This window comes from Tachyglossus aculeatus, chromosome 2, assembly GCF_015852505.1.
Source record: "Tachyglossus aculeatus isolate mTacAcu1 chromosome 2, mTacAcu1.pri, whole genome shotgun sequence".
Classification (NCBI taxonomy): Eukaryota; Metazoa; Chordata; class Mammalia; order Monotremata; family Tachyglossidae; genus Tachyglossus; species Tachyglossus aculeatus.
In genome coordinates, this window is record NC_052067.1 from 46,804,725 (window position 1) to 46,813,653 (window position 8,929).

The window sequence follows — 8,929 nt, forward strand, 5'->3', positions numbered from 1 at the left end:
GAACAACTTGATTACCTTGTATCTACCCCAGTGCTTAGAACAGTGATTGGCACATAGCAAGCGCTTAACAAGAACTATTATTAGTAGTAGTAGTAGTAGTAACACAAGGATGGATTAATAGAATGGCAGAGAAAGTATCTACCAAATCTGTTCTATCTACCAACTCTGTTCTATTAGACTGTAAACTCAAGGTGGGCAGGGAATGTGTCTGTTCTAGCGTACTCTCCCAAGCACTTAGTACAGTGCTCTGCACACAGTACACATTCAAGAGCGCTTACTGCATGCAGAGCACTGTACTAAGCACTTGGGAAGTACAAATCGGCAATATATAGAGACAGTCCCTACCCAACAACGGGCTCACATGGGGAGATGGGGCCCTCAACCCCTTTCCTGAGCGTCATTCTGGACTTTGGGACCCCTCAGAATTTCTACCGGTCGCGGGCTGTGTGGCTCACGCATAGAACACAACTGGCATGTGACACAAGTGACTTCCTTATTATATGTCTTTCATATTGTTACCCCCCTGGCCTGGAATGCCCTCCCTCCGCATATCCGCCAAGCTAGCTCTCTTCCTCCCTTCGAGGCCCTACTGAGAGTTCACCTCCTACAGGAGGCCTTCCCAGACTGAGCCCCCTCCTTCCTCTCCCCCTCCTCCCCCTCCCCATCCCCTCGCCTTACCTCCTTCCCCTCCCCACAGCACCTGTATATATGTATATATGTTTGTATGTATTTATTACTCTATTTATTTTACTTGTACATATTTATTCTATTTATTTTATTTTGTTAATATGTTTTGTTTTGTTCTCTGTTTCCCCCTTCTAGACTGTGAGCCCACTGTTGGGTAGGGACCGTCTCTATATGTTGCCAACTTGTACTTCCCAAGCACTTAGTACAGTGCTCTGCACACAGTAAGTGCTCAATAAATACAATTGAATGGATGAATGAATGAACAAAACACCATTAATAAGGTCATGGGTTCTAATCCCAGCTCCGCCACTTGTCTGCTGTGTGACCTTGGGCAAGTCGCTTCACTTCTCTGTGCCTCAGTTATCTCACCTGTAAAATGGGAATTAAGACTGTGAGCCCCAAATGGGACAGGGACTGGGTCCAACCTGATTACCTGGTATCTACCCCACTGCTTAGAATAGTGCTGGGCACATAGTAGGAGAAGCAGCATGGCTCAGTAGAAAGAGCGTGGGCTTTGGAGTCCGAGGTCATGGGTTCAAATCCCCACTCCCCACTTGTCAGCTCTGTGACTTTGGACAAGTCACTTCACTTCGCCAGGCCTCGCTTACCTCACCTGTAAAATAGGGATTAAGACTGTGAGACTCCCGTGGGTCAACCTGATCACTCTGTAACCTCCCCAGCGCTTAGAACAGTGCTTTGCACATACTAAGCACTCAACAAATTCCATTATTATTATTAACAAATACCTTCACTATGATTATGACTCTCCCAAGCATCTTTCCCGCGAGCCCCTTATCTGCACACAGCAACTGCTCAAAGAACACCGTCGATGATGATGAACTCTTCCAAGCGCTTACTGCAGTGCTCTGCACAATGTGAGCGCTCAATAAATACCACTGATTGACTAATACCCAGCAGAGTCTGCCGAATACCTTGGTCTTCTCCTAGAATCCAATGCTGGGGTTGGGGCTCTTCCCAAGGCCCCGCGGAGCCTTACCCAGCCCAGAGAGCAGCCCGGCTAAGAAGCCGGCGAGCAGGGCCAACAGGGCCACCATTGCCCGCCACCCGCTCCCCGCTCCCAGACCGTGCCCCAGTTACCTGCAGTGCCAGGGCCGAGGAAAAGGGGTCGCGAAGGAACCGTCCTGACCGATGCTACCATCTGCGGCTGCGCGCCCCGAAGAGTCCCCAACCGCGTCTGCCCCGCGAGCCCCTTCTCTGTGGCTGCGCGCCCTGAAGAGTCCCCAACCGCGTCTTCCCCGCTAGCCCCTGCTCTGTGGCTGCACGCCCAGCTTGGCTAAGTGGCCAGAGCTCGGGTTGGGGAGTCCGAGGTCATGGGTTCTAATCCCACCTCCGCCACTTGTCTGCTGTGTGACCTTGGGCAAGTCACTTAACTTCTCCGTGCCTCAGTCAACTCACCTGCAAAATGGGGATTAAGACTGTGAGCCCCACATGGGACAACCTGATCACCTTGTATCCCCCCAGTGCTTAGAACAGTACATAGTAAGCGCTTAACAAATTCCATTATTATTAAACAGCGTGGCGCGGCGGAAAGCGCGCAGACTTGGGAGTCAGAGGTCGTGGGTTCTAATCCCGCCTCCGCCTCTTAGCTGCTGTGTGACTTTGGGCAAGGCACTGAACTTCTCTGTGCCTCAGTTACGTCATCTGGAAAATGGGGATTAAGACTGTGACCCCCATGTGAGACAACCTGATTTTTCATTCAATCATATTTATTGAGCACTTACTGTGTGCAGGGCACTGTACAAAGCGCTTGGGAAGTACAAGTCGGCAACATATCCAGACGGTCCCTACCCAACAGCGGGCTCACCCTCTAGAAGGGGGAGACAGACAACAAAACTAAACAAAACATGTATACAGGTTACTTTCTATCTCCCCCAGGGCCTAGAACAGTGCTTGGCACATAGTAAGCGCTTAACAAATACCAAAATTATTCATTATCATTATTATTATTATTGTTGTTGTTATTACTACCCGCCATGACTACTCCCTGAGCCCCTCCTCTGCGGCGGCGCGCCCAGTGCAGTCACCAGCATCTGCCGGTGATCGCGGACCTGCGGCGCCCCCTGCCGATACAGGGGAAAGCTGCAGAGACGCACCACCTTCCGTTAGGTCGCCCTGCTTTCTGCCCTAGGTGCCCACCACCTATACAATTTATTTGTAATCAATCAATGGTGTTTGAGTGCTTACTATATTAAGCGCTTGGGAGAATAAATTGTAATGATAATTATGGTGTTTGTTAAGCGCTTACTATGTGTTAGGCGCTGTACTAAACTAGGTGCCCCCTGATCTTCAGTGGGAGCCCCACTGAAGGGGGGGACAGGGCGGGACAGGAGAGAGAGTGGAAAGGGAAGTGGGGGGTTGCTTGGGACCCACTTCTCTCTTCTATCTTTTCCCCCCTTCACCTTTCCACCTTTTTTCTCTCTCTGTTTTCAACAGCTCCCCTTCCTCCTTCCTCCCCTTCCCAATTCCAGGACCCCAGCCCTCCAGCCAAACCAGCTCTAACATCTTCCTGGATTTTCTACAACCCAAGGGGAGCGATCCTGAAGCACTTTTGACTTCACCCCCAACTCACACAACCTCAGGCCCATGTCTCAAGATGTCTTCTGAGGCCTGGGATTGGTTCTGATCCCCACTCGATCCACCCCAACCCCTTCTAGCTAGCCAAAGAAAACCTGTTCTTCCCTCAAACCCTGTTTTTGGGAATAAAACTGTTCAAATCCAATTTCCAACCTGATGGTCTTCCTGTGTGTTCATGCATTCATTCAATCTTATTTATGGAGAAGCTTGCCATGTGCTAAGCACTGTACTAAGCGCTTGGGAGAGTACTGTACAAAAACAAAAAGACACACATCCCCTGCCCACAAGGAGCTCACAGTCTAGAGGACTGTGTGTGTGGATTGGGTCTTTGTACGGTTCAAAGAGATGGTGTCTGAACAGAATAAAAAACGATGGTTAGGGCTGATGACTACAACTCCTCTTCGTACAAAGGCTAATGAAGGTGGCAGCCCACCTGAGGGCTTTACAAGTAAGTAATTGGATGGGAACTCCTGAGCCAGCCAAAGGAGTGACAGTTCTGTGGGAGAAGTGGAAGGGTGACCGTGGCACTAGATGCCCCCGCTGCCTTAGACTTTTTTTGCTTCCCCTCTGCCAGTTCCCAGGGCATCTGATGTGCCAGATGTACCAGATGTGTGGTGTATCAGACTGAAACTTGCCAAGGTAGAGTTGGTAGTGTGGACAGCTTCCTTGGATTAAGGGACCAAGGATAAAACAATGAAAACTGACACATCACTGTTGCACTACTGGCTTCTAAACCCCCTTTCACACCTCTACTCCAATACCTATCCCTAGCCCTCCCTACACACATATCCCTACTCCCTTTAACCCACCCTCCACCATTAACCCACAAAGGCACCCCCTAGCCTTGCTCTCCACTTGAATTCAACCCTTCTCCACACCTACTCCTGCGACTTTCCTCCCAGGCTGCATTCTAGTGCTAAACATACAATCTCACACCCATTCCTAGCATTTCCCAATCCAATTTAGATGGCTAACAACCAGTCACCTTCAGAGCTGGTGAAGAGGCTTAGTAACTGGTAGAGCAGTTGAGGAAAACTTACTGCTGGCCAAACTAGCAGGTCTCAGGAGTTGCTCCAGGGCCTTGAGCACAGTCAAACTAATTTACCGTGACAAAAGCAACAATTGCTCTTAATTAATTAAACCTTAACCCTCTATTTTCAAGTACCCTCTCTTATGCTCTTACCTCCTTTCAAAATTTAGGGGCCTATAAAATAGCCATAAAAAAATTAAATCCATACTGATAATATTGTGGAAACCATCACAGAATTTTTTTTTTTTGCAATTGAGCTCCGAAAGTTCTGGGATTATGTTATTACAAGGAATATAATGTGTTTTTAATTCGGTTTTTAATAAAGGCAAACCAAGCATACAGGACTCCATTCAAAACAGGGTATCCACATTTGGATGTTCTGATTAAGAATAATAATCCTAATAATAATGACGATATTCGTTAAGTGCTTACTATGTGCCAAGCACTGTTCTAAGCACTGGGGTAGATACAAGGTAATCAGGTTGTCCCACATGGAGCTCCTAGTCTTAATCCCCACTTTACAGATGAGGGAACTGAGGCACAGAGAACTAAAGTGACTTGCACAAAATCATGCAGCTGACAAGTAGCGGAGCCAGGATTAGAACCCATGACCTCTGACTCCCAAGCCCATGCTGACTTCTCCAGCATTTAGTGTTTAGTACAGTAGCATTTAGTACAGTGCTCTGCACAAAGTGCACAATCAATGCCATTGAATAATCTATTGTTCCCATCTCAAACCAGTTTGGTGGTGAGATTTCTGACTCTACTTCTGCTGACAGTCTAATGTGATGCTTTAATAATGAAATGTTTCCAAGAATGCATGGTAAAAGGGGTAGAAATATGACTTGTTCATCTAGGAATTGGAGTGTCTTTCCTGAGCAGTCAGTCCTGAAGAGCTAAAGACACCAAACAAGTGAGACTGTATTTCTTCCACTTTGCCCCAGCCAGGAAAAAATCAATCAATCAATCAAGCACTCAATCAGTTTTATTTATTGAGCGCTTACTGTGTGCAGTGCACCATACTAAGAGCTTGGGAGAGTACAAGTTAACCGAGTTGGCAGACACGCTCCCTTCCCAAAATGAGATTACAGTCTAGAGGGGGAGACGGACATTAATGTAACTAAATAAATTACAGATATGTTCGTAAGTCCTACGGGGCTGAGGGGGGGGAGAATAAAGAGTGCAAATCCAAGTTCCAGGATGATGCAGAAGGGCGTGGAAGAAGAGGAAGCAACAGGCAAGAGGTCTTGCTTTCTAAAACGACTTGGAAGGGCAGAATTCAGGAAGAGACTTTTAAGGGGTTGGTCCGTGGCAGCACTTTTGCAAAACACCAGCTCTAGAGAAGAATCCCCTGATTCTGAAAAGCTGGAGACAAATCTGGAAAATGTTCCCCTGTAACTTCCCAGAGCTAGAAAGAAAGTAACTAGTTCATAAATTCCTTCAGGAGCTTGGGGATTTTTGATGTAATGAGTTTTACAGTTTCAGAGGAGACTGCTTTGCTAATAATTATGTAACAGTAATTAAATCTGAAAAGGGCTGTACTCTATGTTGATTTATTGCAGCTCCAACAAAGTAGTCCTCAAGTGTGTACTCCAGTGTCTGCCTTCTCCCTCCAGTTTTCTTTAAATTCTCACAGATAACTGGGTTACAGATGGTCTGAGCCGCGACATTTTCCCTATTAAATTCCTAATAATCTTTTTCCAAGGCTGAGTCATGGAAGCCTGGGGATTTCTCATTTTAATTAGAAGGTTTAAGGAGCTAACTCTGTTTGAAATTTCCTCCTCAGAGACAGAGCGGACGATCCCGCTCAGAAGAATGACATGATAACGAGGCTGACGTCCCCGTTGCGACAGTCCCCTTGGTCAGGGTTTCTGGACTCCTTCCCACCTCGGATTCCCTGGGCCACTCCGCGTGGACCACCCCGCCTTTGGGAAAGAGGGCCGACGACAGATTCCAACTTCTGGGTTTTTCTACCCGATGGGGAAAGAGGACTTCGAGATGTGTGAATGATTAATGACCTGATCAAAGTTGAAGGGAAAAGCAAGTCTACCTCTCTTGAGCAGAGTGGGAAGCAGCATGGCCTGGGAGCCAGCAGGAACTGGGTTCTAATCCCAGTTCTGCCTCTTGTCTGCTGGGTGACCTCGGGAAAGTCACTTCACTTCTCTGGGATTTAGTCACTTTATCTGGAAAATGGGGATTAAAACTGTGAGCCCCGTGTGGGACAAGGGACTGTATCCAGCCTGATTAGCTTGTATCTAGCCCAGTGCTTAGAATAGTGCTTGACTTGGCCCTTAACACTTAACATCACTATTATTATTGAGCACAGATTTGGTGGGGGATGATGTTTACCTGCCCTTTTTGGCCTTCATAATCCCCCTCTGAGACCCATGGAGAGGGCCCTACTAGAAACAATTGTAAATGCAAAAGAGTAAAAATGCCCATGAATGCAACTTCTTCTCTTTCAAGTGACAAGGGAGACAGTCCAGAGACTGAGAGTCAGGAAACTCCAGTTTCCAGTGCATATCTGTCAATGACCTCTCACTGGGTGTTTGACAGAAATAAATACGGTTGATAATGATGGATGGACGACTTTGGATAAGGCCGTCTTACCATTTTACAGAAGAGAAGACTGAGGCTCGGAGAGGTTAAGGGTTTGCTCATCCCTGACTCTTAGGTTGCGAGCCCAGCCAGGAACATGGTTTGCTTTTTGATATGCAGCAAGCAAAAGTGAATGCCATGACTCCCTAAGGATATTCATTTCATTTCATTCATTCATTCATTCAATCGTATTTATTGAGCGCTTACTGTGTGCAGAGCACTGTACTAAGTGCTTGGGAGGTACAAGTTAGCAACATATAGGGATGGTCCCCACCCAACAACGGGCTCACAGTCTAGAAGGGGGAGACAGACAACAAAACAAAACGTGTGGACAGGTGTCAGAGATATCTCCAGACCCTGTGCCAAGGGAAGCTCGTTAAGCTAGCAAGACTGGAGTGCGAGGGTCACTGAGGGAGTGCGGCAAGATTGCGTTCCTTCACATATGACACACAAAGGTTCAGCTTTATTTGGGTTCTAACACAGTTACTGCCGACACACAAACAACTGACAGCTTTGATTTGCCGGCTTCTCCCCGCCTTCCCTGGCTGAACCCCGGGCCTGGTCCAGCCCCCGGCCCCCGCAGCCCTGGGAGAAGGGACTGGGATCTGAAGACCGGGATGGGGGAGCAAGAGGAGCCGGTCCCTGCCGGTCTCCCCCAGATGGAGCCCTACACCTCGCCCCTGCCGTGCAGCTTGAAATGTCCGTGCAGGTCTCCCAGGTCATCGAAGGAATCTTCGCACTCGGTGCAGTGATAGGCCAATCCTCCCGCAGGGCCCTGTCACCTCCATCAGGCTCTGCCTCGTCACCCCTGTTTTGTGGGAGGGAGGCGGCGGGGCGGCAGAGGTGGCAGGGCTGGGCCCAGGAGGCTTCCCCTTCCCTGGGGGGCGGCAGGCCGCAGGTGTTGAACGGAGGGGGTGCCTGGCGGGAAGGTGTGCCTCGCCCCCCTCCTCCCAGCCGCTGCTTCACCTTGTAGCTGGAGTCATACTCGGGGCCATCCGTCGTTTCCTCGTCCTCGTCCTCCTCTTCGTCCTCTTCCTCTTCCCCCGAGTCCGGCTCCGAGAGGGTATAGTCCAAGTCGGGGCCAGGGCTCTTCGTCGTCATCTTCGAAGTTGGCGTAGCCCCCCGTCGCTCCGACCTCTCGGGTATCGGTCATGGTTCCTGGCCGGGGAGGGGGCAAGGAGGGGGTGCAGCGAGCGGGTAGGCGGGGGGCCCCCTCCCCGCCTGCTGTCCCCAGCAATACCTCAGTTCCTTGCTCCTACTCGGGGCTGGCTGCCTGCAGGGCAGGTCCTCTCCTGGATAATTCAAATGGTCAAATTGGCTGTATTTGAGTCAGAGCTGAGTACACCTCAGAAATTAAAAATGTAGCAGTAAATGTTTTTTGAGAAGAAAAATGAAAATGAAAGCAAACATCTAGTTAGTCATGGCATTTATTAAGTGTGTCATTCATTCAATAGTATTTTTTGAGCACTTACTGGGTGCAGAGAATTCTATTAAGTGTTTGGGAGAGTCCAATATAGCAATAAACAGACACATTCCCTGCCCACAAGGAGCTATGACTAGGCTGAAAGCTGATACTTAATAGATGCCATAATCAACTAGGGAAGGTTTTATGGAGGACCTATTGGTTGTGTGTGTTGGGCAGGGATAGCTTCTATAAATATATTTTAATGGTATTTGTTAAGTGCTTACTATGTGTCAAGCACTGTTCTAAGCACTGGGGTAGACACGAGTTAACCAGGTTGGACACAGTCCCTGTCCCACATGGGACTTGTCTTCTTAATAGGAGAGAAAACAGGTATTGAATCCCCATTTTAATAAAAATAATAATAATAATAATAATAATGGCATTTATTAAGCGCTTACTATGTGCAAAGCAGTGTTCTAAGCGCTGGGGAGGTTACAAGGTGATCAGGTTGTCCCATGGTGGGCTCACAGTCTTAATCCCCATTTTACAGATGAGGTAACTGAGGCACAGAGAAGTGACTTGCCCAAAGTCACACAGCTGACAATTGGCAGAGT

The 8,929-nt window shown here is 48.3% G+C and overlaps 1 pseudogene; it reads right to left on the reverse strand.

The window, feature by feature from the left end:
* Positions 1-7,577: 7,577 nt before the first annotated feature.
* On the reverse strand, positions 7,578-8,063 carry LOC119940107 (annotated as a pseudogene).
* Between the last annotated feature and the right edge of the window lie 866 nt (positions 8,064-8,929).